Here is an 18878-nt window from a genome sequence, read left to right as displayed (position 1 = left end):
GTTGCATCTAGCACCACATTCTAGACAATGAATACTCTTTTAGGGACCCAGATAACATTTATATTGATATTCCTCTAACAAGAGGTTGGAGAGAAGCGGTTAAGATCACAGAATACAGAGAGGAAAAAAAGTAACTACTTAAGAGCACAGAGTGCCAAATGAGGCATGTACAGTACAGATAATCAATATGGATTTTCTAGATATTGATTAATATAAGAGTAGGCTTCAGTTTTCCTATAAATAAGCAAAGCTTTTAGGATATCTTATATTCTCAGGTAATCTATATTCCCTTTAAAGTCACCTTGCTACTGAATCATGCAATTTGAGTTTTCCAGTGTGTTCTGGGATAAATATAACAAAAAAATACAAAAAGTTCAGAATTGGGCCAGAACAAAAAGTTTCCATCAGAATGAGTGTTCTTTCTTTTCTTAGAGAAATTATGCTTTCAAATGTGGATACTCCCCCACGGTTGAAAAATTTTTTTCCAATCAAAGGATTCCCAATTGTTCTCTAAAGAAGAGTGCTTCTTCATAGGAATTCCTGCAATGGGCTACAGTAAAGCAAAAAAGTATCAGTATGTTCAGTGAGACTTTTTTAAAAAAATGCTTAAATTTAGTTTTTAATATAAATTAAATGTTTTTGAGGTGTATGATTTATAGACATGTACCTGGTGAAACAGTTACTATAGTCAAGCTAATTAACATATTATATTATTACTGTGTGTGCACGTGAGAGCACCAACGTGTGTGTGTGTGTGTGTGGTGACAGTACCTGAAATCTACTCTTAGCAAATCTCCAGTATTTTTTTTTTTTTTTTTTGGTCTTTTTTGCCATTTCTTGGGCCGCTCCCGCGGCACATGGAAGTTCCCAGCCTAGGGGCTGAACCGGAGCTGTAGACACCGGCCTACGCCAGAGCCACAGCAACGCGGGATCCGAGCTGCATCTGCAACCATGTACACCACAGCGCATGGCAATGCCGGATCGTTAACCCTCTGAGCAAGGCCATGGATCGAACCCGCAACCTCATGGTTCCTAGTCAGATTCGCTAACCACTGAGCCATGATGGGAACTCCAAATCTCCAGTATTTAATACAAGAGTATTAGCTATAGTCATCATGTTGTACGTTAGAGCTCTAAAATTTACTGATCTAATAGAACTACAACTTTGCACCCACTGTCAAACATCACCCTATTTTCCCTACCTCCTCACCTTTGGTAACCACTATTCTACTCTCTGCTACTAGGTATGCAATTGTTTAGATTCCACATATAAGTGAGATCGTGCAGTGGACACTGTGCTAAGTGAAAGAAGCCAGACACAGAGAGAAGCTGCCTCCTTCTAAGGGAGGCAGGTGTGGAAGTGTTTCACCCTTGCAGAGAAAAACAGAACTTTCAAAGTCCTTGACCCTCCAGTCAAACACTGCAAGTCAACAGGCTGCATTTAGAAATGCTGGTAGTTAAGCAGCACCAGCTGCTGATGAACTTGGAGGGAGGTGAGCACAACTTTGAGCATGTTATCAAATGCCCCGTTACTGTTGCGGACACATCAGCAAGCTGAGGCTTTCTTAGTCCACTTCCACTTTGCAGACTTTCACGGTCGGCAGATGCTCCCCCTTCCCTCTGGAACAGATTCCTTCCCCTGGATGCCTCCTGCCTGCTGAATGCTTGTAACCAGGAGAAATAGTCTTTCTGCCTGCATATTTCAGCTATCAGCAAGTAAATCTATCTCCAAGGGTCAGTTTCATTTCTTCCCAAATCTGTTAGCCTTATAATTGTGTTTACGTGTATAATAATTATATAGTTAAATAACATATTGATTTTAATTAAGTGTGACCATTTATTATAACAAAATCTCACATAGACTGGCTTAATAGGAGAGCAAAGAGAAATAGGTTTCTTCTATGGAAATCTATTTCAGTGTCTTAGAAATAACTGCATGAGGTCAAGTACAAACCAAAAAATTACTATCAAATTGTTAGAGGTGAGGGAACTACAAAAGATCAGGAGAAAAATTTCCCAAATCTAAAAGGATATTATATTCAGACTGCTTGCCGAAAGAGTTTTCAAATTTTTCGCTCTGCTTTGAAGAAACAGAGACTAGCTTCTCTACCATGTCTGAGGTTTGTTCTTGAAAGACCAGACAAAACTCTAATCAATATACCAATAATTCATCTTTAAGAAAAATCCTGGGGATGACAAGAAGATTAAAAACTAACTCTGTATTTATCTTATTAGGTATGTTATCATCTTTGATGGCCCCCTCTTTTTAAAAAATTTATTCACAGCCTGATTGCATTACTCTGTGTGCTTTGCCAACAACTAGCATTTCCTGGCTTTTGAAATAAAGGAAGAGTTGCAGAGAGGATGCTGGAAGAGCACAGAAGCACAGACCAGACTTTCTCTTTTACTTGTGTAGGTGTTTCTCTTTGGGCAACTTTGTCGTTTGCTCAATTGGTTTCCCACTTTATACCAGAAATAAAGGCGGCTCACATGGACCACTTAAGATACAACCAATTAGGGTACATGTCAAGACTTTAGAAAAATTAATTAACATTCTGAATTAGTTTCTTCAGTATTGTGAAGAATAAATGAGATACTTTCTAAAAACCCAAGCATCAGAAGGTATCCAATAAATGTTAGTTCATTTCTTTCTTTCTTTTTTTGTCTTTTTGCCTTTTCCAGGGCTGCACCTCCGCATATGCAGGTTCCCAGGCTAGGGTTCTAATTGGAGCTGTAGCAGCCAGCTTATGCCAGAACCACAGCAACGCCAGATCTGAGCCATGACTGCGACCTACATCACAGCTCACGGCAACCCCAGATCCTTAACCCACTGAGCAAGGCCAGGGATGGAACACGTAACCTCATCGTTTCTAGTTAGATTCGTTAACCACTGAGCCAAGACAGGAACTCCAAGTTCATTTCTTCTCTGGTCAATAAAAGGGTATATTTCTGATGCATAATTTTCATGGTAATTAGGAAATTATTCTATGCCTCTGTATAGTGCTCTTTTTAAAGTACTTTCCTATATATTCTAATTAATCCCACACGACATTGTGAATACATGTAGCAGGTTTAATTACCTCCCATTTACATTTTATAAAACTGAAACAGATAGATGTGAAGTGTCTAAGCCTGGTTCTCTCAGAACGTTAACACAAATTTATGTTTAAGTAAGCCTATTATGAGATTATTATCTGAGCCTGTTACTCTCATTAACTTCCACAGTTCTATAAGTCTGAGATTTGTTTAAAAATTTTCCTTACTCTTCCATAATGTACTTCTTTAAAGCCTCACACGTAAACAGCAGAAAAATTCCAAATTCCAATTTTTATTATTCTATTCACATTGGTAAATTTGTACTTTGTTTTGTTTTGTTGTTTTTTAGGGCCGCAGCTGCAGCATATGGAGGTTCCCAGGCTAGGAATCCAATTGGAGCTGCAGCTGCTGGTCTACACCACAGCCACAGCCACAGCAACGCGGGATCCAAGCCGCATCTGTGACCTACACCAGAGCTCACGGCAATCCTTAACCCACTGAGTGAGGCCAGGGATTGAACCCGCATCCTCATGGATACTAGCTGGGTTTGTTACCACTGAGTCACGACAGGAACTCCAATTTGTACTTTCTTTATGAGCTATATTCTGTGCAAACTGGAAGTGTTCTGAGAGGGTGTGCTGGATAAATATAGGATTTATTTTGTTTGTTCCCCTTCCTCAGGTGATTGAATTTCTTCCAGTTCCTTTCTGGTTTTAGTTGCTTTCCAGTGCCTTCAATGGTTGTTTATTTTTCCTTATTTGATTCTGAGTAAATGTATTAATAGCAAAAGGCTTAATCTGCCAAAAGCTGCTCCACTATTGCCAGACCATAACTACCCACATTGGATGTCTTACAGTTTCTCAAACAACTTTTCTCTGATCGCAAATGGGCTACCTGTGCCCAAATATGCTATTCCTCTACCTAAAGTATTATGTCCCTTGCTCTTTGAATAACTGGTTTCCAACTACCTTCACCTCTCTGATTAAATATCAGCTACTAAGGAGTTCCCACTGTGGCTCAGCAGGTTACAAACCCAACTAGTATCCATGAGGTTGCAGACTGGATCCCTGACCTCGCTCAATGGGTTAAAGATACAGCAGTGCTGTGAGCTGTGGTGTAGGTCACAGCTGTGGCTCAGATCCTGCATTGCTGTGGCTATAGTGTGGGGCCTCAGCTAAGCTGTGATTCAACCCCTAGCCTGGGAACTTCCACATACTGCACGTGCGCCACCGCCCCAAAAAAAATCAGCTGCTCAGCAAAGTCTATTCTTACCATTTGTTAACTCATCTAGTTGGTCCTCCGGCTACACATTCCCAGAACATGCCATACCATTTGCGCAGTATTTATAAGACCCATCCTGCTTATGGTTACTGCTTCCTTCTTCCTTAGAAGATAAACTCCATGAAAACAGATATCATGCCTTGTACCATGTCTGGCTGGTTAAAAAGTATTTGGTGGAGTTCCCGTCATGGCTCACTGGTTAATGAATCCGACTAGGAACTGTGAGGTTGTGGGTTTGATCCCTGGCCTTGCTCAGTGAGTTAAGGATCCAGCATTGCTGTGAGCTGTGGTGTAGGCTGCAGATGTGGCTTGGACCCCGAATTGCTTTGGCTGTGGTGTAGGCCAGTGGCTACAGCTCCGATTCGACCCCTAGCCTGGGAACCTCCATATGCCATGGGAGAGGCCCAAGAAATGGCAAAAAGACAAAAAGAAAAAAAAGAAAAAAAAAGAAAGTAATCGGTAAACATTTATAGCTTTTTGTAAAACTAAGATGTAAAATACTTTTATTACCTTACCACACATAGTGTAAAGGAGATTTATTAAAATCATTTGTAAGGGAACCCATCAGAGTACAGACATATGTACAGGTAGGCATCAGCTAATATTTATAGCAAAATTTCCTTTTGTCCTCTTTGTTAATATCGTCTACTACGTGTTCAAACTATGTATTATTTTGTGTCCAGCTCCAGAGAACCATATCAGCACCTTGTTGGAGGATTTACAGTGACAACTGCACAAAGCAGATGTTTAAATAAATAAATCCGGAAACGTCTTCCAGCAGTTTTTGCATCATCACCAAGAAATTCATCAGATAACATTAATGATTTATCATTAATATCATCAGCTCCAAGACTTTTTACAGCTTTAAAAATAATTTATTGCCTAAGTATAAGATCACGTTATTTTCCACCTTCCAGAGCTCTCTTCTTCCCTACAGCTGAGGCTCACGTAGAAATGTATTATGCGTCTAGAATTGAGTTAACTCATTCTAGACACTAGGGCGGCATTGCATAGACACCACTGGATGAACTTTATATTTTCCTTTGAAACCCCAAGACATTTAGGGACTCAGATTTGGAGACCTTGGAATGGTATCAGATCCTCCATTAACTCCAATTAGAAACCAGGGTTTATTTTAGCGTAGGGCTTGGCACATAGTAGCTGTTGAGTAAACATCAATTTAAAACATCCCTGAAAGTGGTCACAGCAAAAATTCCAAACAAAGGAAATTATAATAAACAAAGTTTATTGATTAATCCAGAAACATAGCCAGCCATTAAAAAAAAAATGTATAAACCCAATGATTGCCTTCAGTGAAGGAAAGCAGGTGTTCTGGGGGTGGAAGTGCTAACCAGCACAGCTCTGACAGCGCTGAAGACCATTCTCGTTGCAAGCTGTGCACTTCAGGGCCTTGAAAGAGTCTGTAAAGCAGTTTCGAAACATTGACATCTTGCTCCCATGGCAGACGGAGCAGGGAAGAAAGCCGAAGCCTCCGCAGGAGGGGCACTCGTGTGGATGCTGCACTCTCTAGGTAGGTGGCCGGGGGACAAGAGAGGACAGAAAACGTGTTAGCATGACAACTCCATCGGCTCTCCTGTCTTTCTTTACTGTGGATGGTCATAAACAATAAAGTATAATACACTGAGGACCTGAAACCACCTACCGTTAATATACAATAGATGCAAGAGAAATGCTCTCGGAAGCTTCCTCCATTATGTCATTGACGGCCATCAATAGCACAAGCCTGGTATGTCAAGGCTGGTACATTTTAGGTTAAAGGGCACATATGTCAAGAAATCCAGGGAGGGGAAGGATAAATTCTGCGGTTTGGGATTAACATCTACATACTACTATATATAAAACAGATAACCAACTAGCACCTCCTGTATAGCACAGGGACCTATACCCAATATTTTATAATCATAGATATGTATATAGAGAAATAGATACATATAACTGAAGCCCTTTGCTATACTGCAGAAATTAACACAACAGTGTAAATCAACTGCACTTCAATAAAAAAAGAAATCTATATGAAAACATACATTTACAAATCTAACAATTTAGTTAACGGTAATTTGCATTAAAGGCAAATAGCCTAACTTTCCCTTTGGTATCACTTCACAGTCTTATATCTTTGTTTACAGAATAGCAGCACTAATAGTGAGTCTGGGAAATCAGAAAACTAAAAGCTCCAGTGTGGAGGAGCCGCTGTCAACTGAAGATTCATCATCACACAGTACCTGTGAATAACGCCTTGTTTTTAAAAAGCACTTTCAATTGCATTGCTATAAGGAATCTTCCCTTCCCCACCCTCCACCTACACCAACACCTTCCATGAGGCAATGATTCAAGCATCATTATTCTCTTTTTAAATTTAAAGAAACAGGCATAGAACATCTATCCAAGTCTGTGAAACTTCCCACAGTTGCTATCGGTCTTTCTACCTTCAGTAAAATAAAGTACCCTTCTAGAAGAATGACAATAACTCAGCAGTACATCAAGGATAATATTTTGAAAATTATTCATATGCATTTCTATTTGCTTTTTTGAGCGTGTAACCTTTGCTGGAGTCCAACCCATCCATCCACTGGGGAGAAAGATAGGAGCCATTACAGAATAAATACAAAGAGAACAGAGAAAGTGAATTAACACCAAGGCTTTGACTTAGAAAATAAGAATTTGCAGCAATGGTTGAAACCCCACTTTGCAACAAGAATAATTGCTAAAATGAGTTTGGGAAATGTGCACACACACACACACACACACACACACACACACACACACACCCAGGCATCCACAAGCACATTCAAACAAACATACCTTACATACTTACACATATATACAGCTTTTCTCTGAAGGTTCACAATTGTACTTGTTAACATTGGAGACCCAACTGAAAAGGACACTGATTAACTGGGTTTAACTGACCATGTTCCCAGCAAGAAATCTTTCCCCAGCAAATAATTATAATTTTCTATAATCAGTACCCTGTGAAAATACACTTTGGGAAATAAACATGATTGTTCGCAACATGACTGCCTTCATATACCACTTTTCAGATATGCATATTCTGTATGTAGCAAGATTCACTTGCAATTACAATTTGACTTAGCTATTACATCAAGATAACAAAACCCATGTCATATCTCATTTTCGGTGACACAAATTACTTTGATGGAAAGTTGCAGTTGCCAGTCTGAATCACAAACAATGAACTTTGTCAAGTGTGTAGAGATTCAAAGCTCTTCCAAAAAGTTAAATCATATGGAGCAATTTAGTTTCTTTTGTAGGTGGGTTTTATCATGTCTTTATGCAAGAATTGACCAAAAAATAATGTACTGGGCTTATAATTTTTCATGATATTAAAATATCTTTAAAAAAAACTGAGTAAAAACAAAAACACTGATGAAAAAAATAGTGCAGTCTGAAATATAAGGGAATTTGGAGTTCCCATCATGGCTCAGTGGTTAACGAACCTGACTAACATCCATGAGGACGTGGGTTCGATTCCTGGCCTCGCTCAGTGAGTTAAGGATCCAGCATTGAGGTGAGCTGTGCTGTAGGTCACAGATGCAGCTCAGATTCCGTGTTGTTTTGGCTGTGGTGGAAGCCAGCAGCTACAGCTCCAATTTGACCCCCTAGCCTGGGAAGCTCCGTATGCTACGGGTATAGCCCTAAAAAGACAAAAGACAAAAAAAAAATTATTCATCATTTACCTGAGGTTTCAATATAAATGGGCATCCTTTATTTTATCTGTCAACCATATAGGGGAATTACTGACAGAGAAGAGGAGAGATGCTTGGGGATCAAATCACAGGGCACAGCTATTTACCAACCAGTATAAATTATTTCCATATCTTAACAACCAGTATGAACACACTGCAATATTTTCAAGTTCTTAAATAACATATGGTTTTCCCATAAAATATACTTGGGATGGTGAGCAGAGAACAATGAAGCCAGAATGCATGCGAATGCTAGGAAGCTTCCTCAGTTCATTTTCCAGCTTTGTCACTCACTGGGATCTTAACACTGAGAATTTAAAATGATAATGCAATGAAAATAGAAATTATTGAAAACGAGCAGGACCCTGCAGGACTTTCCTGGGGACAGACATACCCTCCCTACCCTGTGTCCCCCCACCTCTTATCTGCAGAAAAGCTTTAGCCTCCTAGGCCTTCCCTGAGTTCCAAAGAGCAAATTTAATCAGAGAAGTGAGAAAATGCAGAAACAAAGGAAAATAGGCAAGACAAAATAATTATAGTTCTCAAGGGCTAAAGATAATTTCCTGGGTAATGTTCTTGAGCTGTTCTGCAGATGCTAAGACCCACCCCTCCCCCAGGTGGAAGCAGTTAACTGTATGCTGACCACAAGTACTGCCACCCTGGACTGGGGGTTGGAACAGAAGGTTGATGATATTGATGAAATATCACCAAACAGAGGATGTCCATGAGCTGATTAGGCACCCTGTGACCCTCTCTCTCACCTTGTCTCTAAAATACCTTCTCTGAAAGCTACTAGGGACTCCAGGTCTTTTGAGCATGGGCTGCTCCTACTCCTTGCTTGGCCCCACGTTGGTCATCTTACAAAAAACACTGTACTTTCCTTCACCACAACCCAGTGTCAGAAGATTGGCTTTTCTGCCTAAGCAAGTGGACCCAGGTTGGGCTTGGTAATATTACCTATATCGTGGGCCTGGAAGTGACTTAGAAATATTAATTTCGAAGGGCCAAAATATCAATGGTTAAATGTATAAGTCTGCTGTTTCATAATAGTTTCTCCACGAGTCAGAACAAGTCAGTTGCCTAAAAGGAAATGAATATATAAATACTAAAAGCCACATTACCCTTTATAAAGGGAATCACGACTAGACCAAGATCATCCTAAAATACTGTCCTCAGAATCTATGCAATATTATGGTGAGATCTATCTTTACTGGAAGGGTTGCTGAGACAATTTAATGAGTGAATTCATGGAAAGTGAGTAGCATATTGCCTGGCACGTAGTAGCTACTAAATAAGGTAAGTAATTATTAGTTTCACTGATAAATCCTTATTTGAAGAGATTTTTATTAACTGCTGCCTCAGGCTAAATTGCTTGTGGTCACATGATACAACCAATTTCTATTATTCATAATAGTCATTTTATTTAAATACCTCTTCTTTTTTGCTTTTTAGGGCCACACCCATAGCATATGGAGGTTCGTAGGCTAGGGGTCTAATCGGAGCTACGGTATTTAAATACCTCTTCTTTTTTGCTTTTTAGGGCCACACCCATAGCATATGGAGGTTCGTAGGCTAGGGGTCTAATCGGAGCTACAGCTGCTGGCATATGCCACTGCCACAGCAACACCAGATCCTAGCCACATCTGTGACATATACCACAGCTCATGACAATGCCGGATCCTTAACCCACTGATCAAGGCCAGAGATCGAACCCACATCCTTAGGGATACTAGTCGGATTCTTAACCTGATGAGCTACAACAGGAACTCCTCCAGTCTGTTCCCTGGATGAAAATACTCCACCTACTTCCCAGTAAATTTCTCACCTGGGTCTATGATCAGCTTTCCCAGATACCTACATGCCACTTAATTTGAGAGTAATGGCAGCATAGATTCATAGGTAAGAGCATGGAGTCAGGCTAATTAAAATCATGAATCAAACACTATCTGTAAGGTGCTGAGCAAGTGATTTAAGCCTCTGTGCCTCCATTCCCTTATCTGCAAAACAGAGATAATAATAGAATCTGCCTTGTAGAATTATTGTGATTTTTCAATAACTTCAACCACATAATGCTAAGCAGGTTATTTGTTATTTAGTAAGGACTCCAATGTTTTCTATTTCAGGAATATTTAGCTCCTGTTTCATTGCCAAAAGGCATCCAGAAGAATGGAAATGGTTTGGGTATGAATTTTGTCTTTTATCCACTCTTCTTGGTTCTTCCAACTGCTTCTCTCAGGCCAATCTCTTTGCCTAAGTTAGTTTGTCTTAAACACCAGCTCCCTCACAGGCAGAGTTTAGGGCTTTCTTGGATGGCTACAAATTCTTTACAGTTTTGCTACAAGGGCAAAGCAGCCCAACAGAGTTATAGCACCTTACAACTCCTATTAATGATCGAAGTCAGTACCATACCATTGTATTTCAACATTAAGAAGAGTCTTAAATGTTTGCGGCTTATTTATGTCAGCTATAGAAGTGAGACAGACTTAATGAAAAGAATAAAATCGTTCCAAAATTCTTTGAGCTGAAAGAGAGAGGTTGGGTTAATATATAGCATGGTGGTATTTATCAAGCTCCAGAATTAAGAAATTATGGACTCAAAGGAGTGAAGTCCATGAATAGCTAAGTTAATCGTCAATCGTTAAAGAGTAATGAGGGACATTGACTCTCTAAGACTCTAAAAGGTGCTATTAGGAGTTCCTGTGTGGCTCAGTGAATTAAGGATCTGGCATCACTATAGCAGCTTGGGTTACTGCTATGGCATGAGTTCAATCCATGGCCCAGGACCTTCTGCATGCTATGGGTACAGCAAAAGTAAAGTAAAATAAAATAAATAAAATAAAATAAAATAAATACAGTATGATATTGGTACAACAGGAACAAGTAGATCAATGGAACTAATTAGAAAGTTCAGATAAAGACCCGAGACTAGTGGGATTTATTATAAGGTAAAATTGGCACAACAAAGCAAAAAAGACATAATAGATTAAATAGAGTATGTTGGGAAGCTAATTTACCACATGTAAGAAAGTAGAAGTGGATTCCATATAAACAGAAGACATAGATGAAAAAAATTATTATAGGAGTTCTCGTCGTGGCGCAGTGGTTAACGAATCCGACTAGGAACCATGAGGTTGCGGGTTCGGTCCCTGCCCTTGCTCAGTGGGTTAATGATCCGGCGTTGCCATGAGCTGTGGTGTAGGTTGCAGACGCAGCTCGGATCCCGCGTTGCTGTGGCTCTGGCGTAGGCCGGTGGCTACAGCTCCGATTGGACCCCTAGCCTGGGAACCTCCATATGCCGAGGGAGCGGCCCAAGAAATAGCAACAACAACAACAACAGACAAAAGACAAAAGACAAAAAAAAAAATTATTATAAAGTTAATAGAAGAAAATGGAGGACAATATCTTTGTGAGCTTAAGATAGAAGGATATTTCATGAATAAAGGTTCAAAGTCACAAACAAAATGATGGATTTGATTATATCAGAGGATTTCTTTAGGATGAAGGACACCATGAAAAAGCTTAAAATATTGAAAATGACTAAAACCAACAAAAAGTTCATATCATATCATTTCTAATTCATATCTGGAATTAGAAGCACTTTTGAAAATCAGCAACCACCACCACAAAGACAATTCCAAGACTTTTAATGGGCAAGGATAGGAATACACAACTTAGAGAAGAAATGTTAAAATTTTACAAGCATACAATGAAATGCCCAAGCTCAATGGTTCTCAGAAAAACACTAACTAAAATGATAGGGCACTAAATCTCTCTATCTACAACCCTGGCAAAAACTAGAAAAGAGAGAATTAGAAAACAATGTAAAACCTTTCTGGGAAGGTGGGAACATAGGAAAACTTTCTCAACCAGTGGGGAGGTTGAATGGCCCACCCATAATGGACAGCCACCTGGCAGTACCCGAAAACCTCAGGCTATGTCTAAGCTGTTATCCAGCAATTCCTGCTAGCAGAGAAACTCACAAGGGAACATGTTCAGAATTGCCCCTTGCAGCATGGTTTGTTTGAGGGAGGAGCTGGAGGAACCCTGGGTGTTCATCAATGGAAAAATGAGTAGATTAAGAATAGTGGGTGAGGAGTTCCCATCATGGCTCAGTGGTTAATGAACCCAACTAGGATCCATGAGGATGTGGGTTCAGTCCCTGGTCTCGTTCAGTGGGTTAAGGATCCAGCATTGCCCTGAGCTGTGGTATAGGTGGCAGACACGGCTCGGATACCGAGTTGCCATGGCTGTGGTGTAGGCCAGTAGCTACAGCTCCAATTCGACCCCTAACCTGGGAAACTCCATATGCTGCGGGTGCAGCCCTCGAAAGACAAAAGACTAAAAAAAGAAAAAGAAAAGAAAAGAATAGTGGGGCTCCATACAGCTGCACCGTCCAAAATGGGAGTCATCAGCCAGACATGATTGCTTGAACTTAAATTTAAAAGTAAAATTAAATAAAATTAAAAATTCAGTTTTTAGTCACACTAGCTACATTCTAAGTGCTCAACAGCCACACGCAGCCAGTGACTACTACTTTGGGTAGTAAAGATAAAAAACATTTCCATCATCCAATAAAGTTTTATTCTACAGTACTACCAGGGAGAAGCCTGCAGAAGTTGGAAGAAATGGATTAAATGCTCATATAGGTGGTTCTTAAAAGCATTGTGCCTGGAGAAAATAGTTTGAAATATAATTAGGTGTATTACATAACATCATTTGTATAAATAAAAGATGTGCAGAGAAAAAAATAACACCCATTATTATTAACCAAGTTAAGTCACTTAAAAGATACACATTGGAGTTCATTGTGGCTCAGTGGTAACAAACCCGACTAGTATCCATGAGGTTGTGGGTTCGATCCCTGGCCTCACTCAGTGGGTTAAGGCATTGCGGTGAGCTGTGGTGTAGGTCACAGATGCCACATTGCTGTGTAGTGTAGGCTGGCACCTGCACCTCCAACTCGGCCCCTAGCCTAGGAACTTCCACATGCCTTGGTTGTGGCCCTAAAAAAAAAAAAAAATACACAGTAACCCCAATTGATGATTTCAGGGAATTGGAGTAGATTAAAGGGACAGAAGGAAAGAAATGAATCCATGCACATATATTTTATTGATGAGAGGAGTTTGGGATTATCAAGTACACATCCTCATTGTGTTTGTCCTTTGAGGCAAGATTTCAATGTGAATAAATCAGGATACCTAAAACCAAGGAGCATATGGGTCACTGGGGACAGGAATCAAATACCCAAAGAAAAGGAATACAAATCAAGAGACTTAGATAAGTACCCAACAAGAAGAGGGATACAGGCACGTGCAGGTGACAGAGATCAGGAATGATGCGAGGAAGAAGTGATACTTCAGAGTGGCCTTGAGATGGTGGAAGGAAATGAGGAATCAGAATGATAGCAGGCTGGGCAGGCAGAGCAGTGAGCACAAAGGAATGTCAGTCACAAATCATGACGTGAGAATCAGAAACGAGGTCGGCAAAGGAGACTGGACCAGATAGAGCTGATTGTGGCACATGGATATTCATAATCATGTTTGCAAAGTTCACCTGGGAAAGTCTTAGTTCATATTCACTATCCCAGAATACTTATTAATGCACTCTTTTCACTCTCAAGCTGTCCCCGTTTGGACAATTATAGACATATTTTTATCGATTTTATATATTTACGTATATATCAGAAATACGCTGATAAAATAGTTGAGCAGAGAAATATTAAGAGCTTTCTCATTGAATATTGATGTGATACATCCTACATCTGAATAAATATTTCTCAGATGTTGTAATTATCAGCATAGGAACCAAATTAAACGGGGCACTGTTGAAGAAATACCTTTTTTCTGTAATCTTAGAATTGATGAGCTAGTCCATGGGAAACATCAACTAATTTCAATAAAAAATGTTATATGTGCTTCAAGACAATGGCCTGTCTTGAAACACCTTATCAACATCGCTATTACAGAGAATTAGGCTCTAAATAAAGCCGACTGGCATTTTCACCTCATACCTCCAAGTTGTTAGACACTAACAATGAAGTCACTCTAGCTGGAGCAAACCTAACGGCAGGTGGTAGCCAATTAAAACTGCCATATGTATCCTGTTGCATATTTGTAAGATGTGTCGGGGGGATTCAATTAGGGAAACTCAATTACAATCAGAATGTGTTGAACATTTTCATTACTAAAAATAAGTTGCTAAAAGCACGATTACCTCAATTTTGGTTAAGAGGTCTTGCAGTTCTCCTGATTCATTCATTGACAAAATTTTCTCAGCACCCTATTAACAGGAGAGGGTAGGAGAGAAAGAAAATCCATGTGGTTAGTATTTGAGAAAATGAAGTTCTAGCCAGGAAAGTTTAACCCACAAAATATGGAAGAGGATTTTTCCTTTCAGTTCTTTTTTTAAATATACATATATAAAATGATTTTTATTTTTTTCCGTTATAGCTGGTTTGCCGTGTTCTGTCAATTTTCCACTGTACAACATAGTGACCCAGTTACACATACATGTATACATTCTTTTTTCTCACATTATTATGCTCCATCATAAGTGACCAGACATAGTTCCCAGTGCTATACAGCACGATCTCATTGCTAATCCATTCCAAAGGCAATAGTCTGCATCTATTAACCCCAAGCACCCTATCCATCCCACTCCCTCCCCCTCCCCCCTTGGATATCACAAGTCTATATACACAATGGAATACTACTCAGCCATTAAAAAGAACAAAATAATGCCATTTGCAGCAACATGGATGGAACTAGAGATTCTCATACTGAGCGAAGTAAGTCAGAAAGAGAAAGGCAAATACCATATGATATCCCTTATATCTGGAATCTAATATATGGCACAAATGAACCCTTCCACAGAAAAGAAAATCATGGACTTGGAGAACAGACATGTGGTTCCTTTCAGTTCTAAGTAAGCTTAACAAAGAAGCCAAAGAGAAGAAACTTCTCTTTCCTTTCACATATTCCGCCATCTAGTAAGGCTAATTGTGGGTGAAAAGAGGGCTGCCAGCAGAGGTGGGTGCTAGGAAGCCTACCTCTGTGAGATCGAGGTGGAAAGCTCTGCCACACCCCTCAAAGTTGTTCAGGGGGCTTAAGCCAGCTACCTGGGAAAGGAATCCCTGAGCAAATTCAGAGCCTGGGCTGCCTATGCACTAATTCAAACAGTCCTGGACATGGCCTCCTTAGAGTCATGCATGAATAATAATAATAAAATTGATAACCACCTGTAGTAATCAAGCACATATTGTGAGCTAGGCACCCAACATCATCCAATTTGATGCGGTGGGTTCTCTTCATGGTAGAAATTGAGCCTCAGTGAGATTAAAATAATAATCCCAAGGTCACCCAGAGAGAAAGCAGAGTGGGAATGTGAACACAGGCAGGGGACTTACTGCAGAGCCAGTGTTTTTAACTTTTAAAACTTTACTGTGAAAGCAAGAACAGGGGCAATGTATGTACTTTGCAACACTCATCTTGTTTCTTCAAACGACCCCATTTTTCCTTCCTAGCCTCTTCTTACATTCGCCCTTTCTACTTCCCAACGTGAAGCCACGGAAGAGGAAGAAGGAAAAAAATCATTTCTAATCAAAGGCAGAGACTATCTCTGCCTGTCACATCATATGCCTGGCACATCCCTTTGAGGGGTGGTGTATGGGTTTAATCCATTTTTGATTAATCAATAAGAAAAACAAATATCATTACACACACACACACAAAATCCTTCATGGATTTCTCTCTGTGTTGAGGTAGGTGGAAAACACAAGGACTCATTTAAAAAAAGAAAGGCACTAGTGTTAGGAGGTTACGATATACTCTTATGTAAACACACGACCTAGTAACCCACAATGTAGAATGGGAAATGACAATGGGAGTGAGCGATGCAGAAAGAGGAAGAGCCAGGACATCACAGCAGGGAGGAGAAAAGATCAGCTTAGGACAGAGAAGACTTTCTATGATTAGTGGCATTTGATCTGGACCTTGAAGATGAGGTGACATTTCTAAGACAGGGTAGGCAATTCTGGCAGGGAGCCTTTAGTTCTGGGTTTCATTACTTCAGTTTATTGTATCTAAATCATATTATCTTAATCACCATCAGGCATGTCAACTTGATCTAGCAAAAAGCACAATGAGGGAGTTCCCATTGTGACTCAGCAGCAACACACCCGACTAGGATCCATGAGGACGTAGGTTCGATCCCTGGCCCCGCTCAGTGGGTTAAGGATCCAGAGTTGATGTGATTTGTGGTGTAGGTCGCAGACATGGCTTGGAACCCACATTGCTGTGACTGTGGTGTGGGCCAGCAGCTGCAGCTCTGATTCGACCCTTAGCTTGGGAACCTCCATATGCCACACCTGCAGCCCTATGACAAAACAAAACAAAACAAAAAAAGCACAGAGAATGAATGTGCACAGCTGCAGAGGACACATGTAGTCCTGAAAGGTAGATTCTAGTCTTCTGTTTGTCCGAGGTTTGGCCAGGAATACAGACGTGACACACTCAAAGTGAGGACAAAATAAGGAAAGCGCCAAAAGAAAACATTAAAGCCTAAAAGGTGGTAGTAACTGGTGATATTTTACTTTTGCTACATTCTATTTCTTTTATGAGTTAGGGAAGCTAAAATGGGAAAAGTCTCTGGGGGATTTCATATGTGAACTAAGCCGTAAGGCGAATATGGGGCACATTTTTCTTCAGTGAAAGAAAATGTACCCCAGTGACTGCACAGAATATGAACATACCAAAGCAGCTATGGCACATCTGCTTCCCCGCCCCGTTCCTATCTCAGCAAGGTGGCTTAGTCTGCTTTTACAATACCAAGTACAGCCAGAAAAGAGCTGTCTCACTGCCCTTAGAAATTTGCTCTGGAGTTCCTGTCATGGCGCAGTGGTTAACGAATCCAACTAGGAACCATGAGGTTGCGGGTTCAATCCCTGGCCTTGCTCAGTGGGTTAAGGATCCGGTGTTCCCATGAGCTGTGGTGTAGGTTGCAGACGCAGCTCAGATCCCACGTTGCTGTGGTTGTGCTGTAGGCCAGCGGCTACAGCTCCAATTCGACCCCTAGCCTGGGAACCTCCATATGCCGCAGGAGCGGCCCTAGAAAAGGCAAAAAGACAAAAAAAAAAAAAAAAAAAAAAAAGAAACTTGCTCTGTCACAGCCGGTCATTCCAGCCCTTTCCCTACCACAGGAGCAGATTCCAAGTTGCAGGAGAAAGTCAGGTTCTGCTCACATCCAGCAATGGACCTAAAGGCGTGAGAGATGCTGCCCTTAGAGACAGCTGGGTGTCTGGCACACAGTGGGTGTACCAAGTGCTTAGGGTGGGGAACACTCAGCTCTGTAACAGGGACCTGGGCACTGAGTACCTTCATCCCTCTCCCTGTGCCTACTCAATGTGGCCTCCGCCCACAGCTCTACCTGGCCAGCCCCCAGCTGATTTCCCGGGGAGGAGTCCTCTGGTCCCTATGGCACATGCTGGGACCACAGGGATTCACATCTCCTTGACATTGGCCTTGCTGAACCTAAGTGCAGGGAGGACAAGGAAATCTGACGGTATCCTCTCTGCTCTTCAGCACTAGCAGCAGGATGGGCATTTCAGCCTAGTTTTAGGGAAAAATTGGATTCCTCCCATCCTAAGACTTGGGACATTTTCCAGGGTAACTTTCAATGGGACCAGTCTGCACGGCATCTACATATTCCAAAGCTCTCATGCCCTACAGTTTTCTATCAAGAGCTTTCCAATTATTACTTGGCCTATAATGAAACCCTTGTGTCTACAAAAGAGAGGGTATTTCCTTAATTAGCAATGTTCTTAGGAAATAATCCTTTCCTGACTGATATCTGGCTAAGAATGTCCTGGGTGAGTTCGTTACTTTTTATACATAACTCCATATTCTATCCCACGCAAGTAGAAATTAATTTATCATTCTCTGATTTGCATAGTTTATCAAGACTGCCAAGATACCTATGGAAATATTTCTAGCATATTTTTTCAATAAATTTAGAATCATTTTGTTCTGAAAATTAATTCCTTCTTGAAAATAATGACAATAATGATGTGTGAAGGAATTTACAGACATTGGTGGTTTTAATCATCAGTGCAATGTAAGCATTTTTATTGCAAGTTTCTAAATGAAGAAACCAAAGTTTGAAGAGAGTAAAGGAAGATACCCCAGGGCTTTCAGTTACTCAATACAAGGCCTGGACTGGTCTTGAATTCAGGTCACAGTGACTCCATAACCTACACTCTTTCCATTGCACCAGCATGCTGCCTTCTCACTGATAAATATAACTGCATTAGTGGGAAAATAGTACAGATAACTCCTAGACTGGGGAACATGACAGTCTGCGGGTAGGGCTCTCTGTTGACTTGGTGCCCAATAGGGTCAAGGGATGGAGAGCTTTCACTGCAATGATTCCAAACACAGATAAGCTACAGCACAGCCCAGTCCTTTATTTTATATATATTTTTTAATTTCTTTATCTCAGCACCATGCCTTATTCAGTTATTTCAATATGCCAAGAAAGGACCTCTTTAATAACCTTCACTGTACGAAATTAGCTCTATTCTCAGCCAACATGTCCCACCTTAACATTCTGAGCAGTGAGCTATGACATGTGAACCAGCCACTTTATTTTACATGTGACAAGCTTCTCAAAGATAAGACAGTCTACATAACCTTTCCTCATATACGTATTACCAAAGAAGAGACTCAAACCTTTGGAGGAGACAGATGTTGAGCAAAAGATCACACAAATAAATGTCAACTCCTCTGCCATAAATACTTCAAAAGAGACATTGGTACATGATGCTATGGAAGCAAATAA

General features: G+C 40.5%; 1 non-coding gene across 2 annotated transcripts in view; it reads right to left on the bottom strand.

Moving 5' to 3' along the window:
- Positions 1-1813: 1813 nt before the first annotated feature.
- The window catches only part of LOC100515559 (uncharacterized), a 319375-nt gene continuing 302310 nt past the window's right edge, over positions 1814-18878 (bottom strand). Inside the window, exons 5-7 of one of the 2 annotated variants that reach the window (XR_002346620.2) lie at positions 14259-14324; positions 4570-5844; positions 1814-2830 (exon numbers count right to left, since the gene is read on the bottom strand). This is a non-coding gene — a transcript (uncharacterized LOC100515559). Of the gene's footprint in view, positions 2831-4569; positions 5845-14258; positions 14325-18878 lie in introns of those variants that run through there. The other variant, XR_014812349.1, reaches the window with a different exon arrangement.

The sequence above is a fragment of the Sus scrofa genome, chromosome 8 (genome assembly GCF_054392235.1).
Source record: "Sus scrofa isolate SSC_HxYL_T2T_F1_AM1 chromosome 8, Sscrofa_HxYL_maternal_Yorkshire_Landrace_v2.0, whole genome shotgun sequence".
NCBI classification, from domain to species: domain Eukaryota; kingdom Metazoa; phylum Chordata; class Mammalia; order Artiodactyla; family Suidae; genus Sus; species Sus scrofa.
The sequence above is the reverse complement of the archived record's forward strand: the minus strand, read 5'-3'. Positions and strand labels throughout refer to the sequence as shown.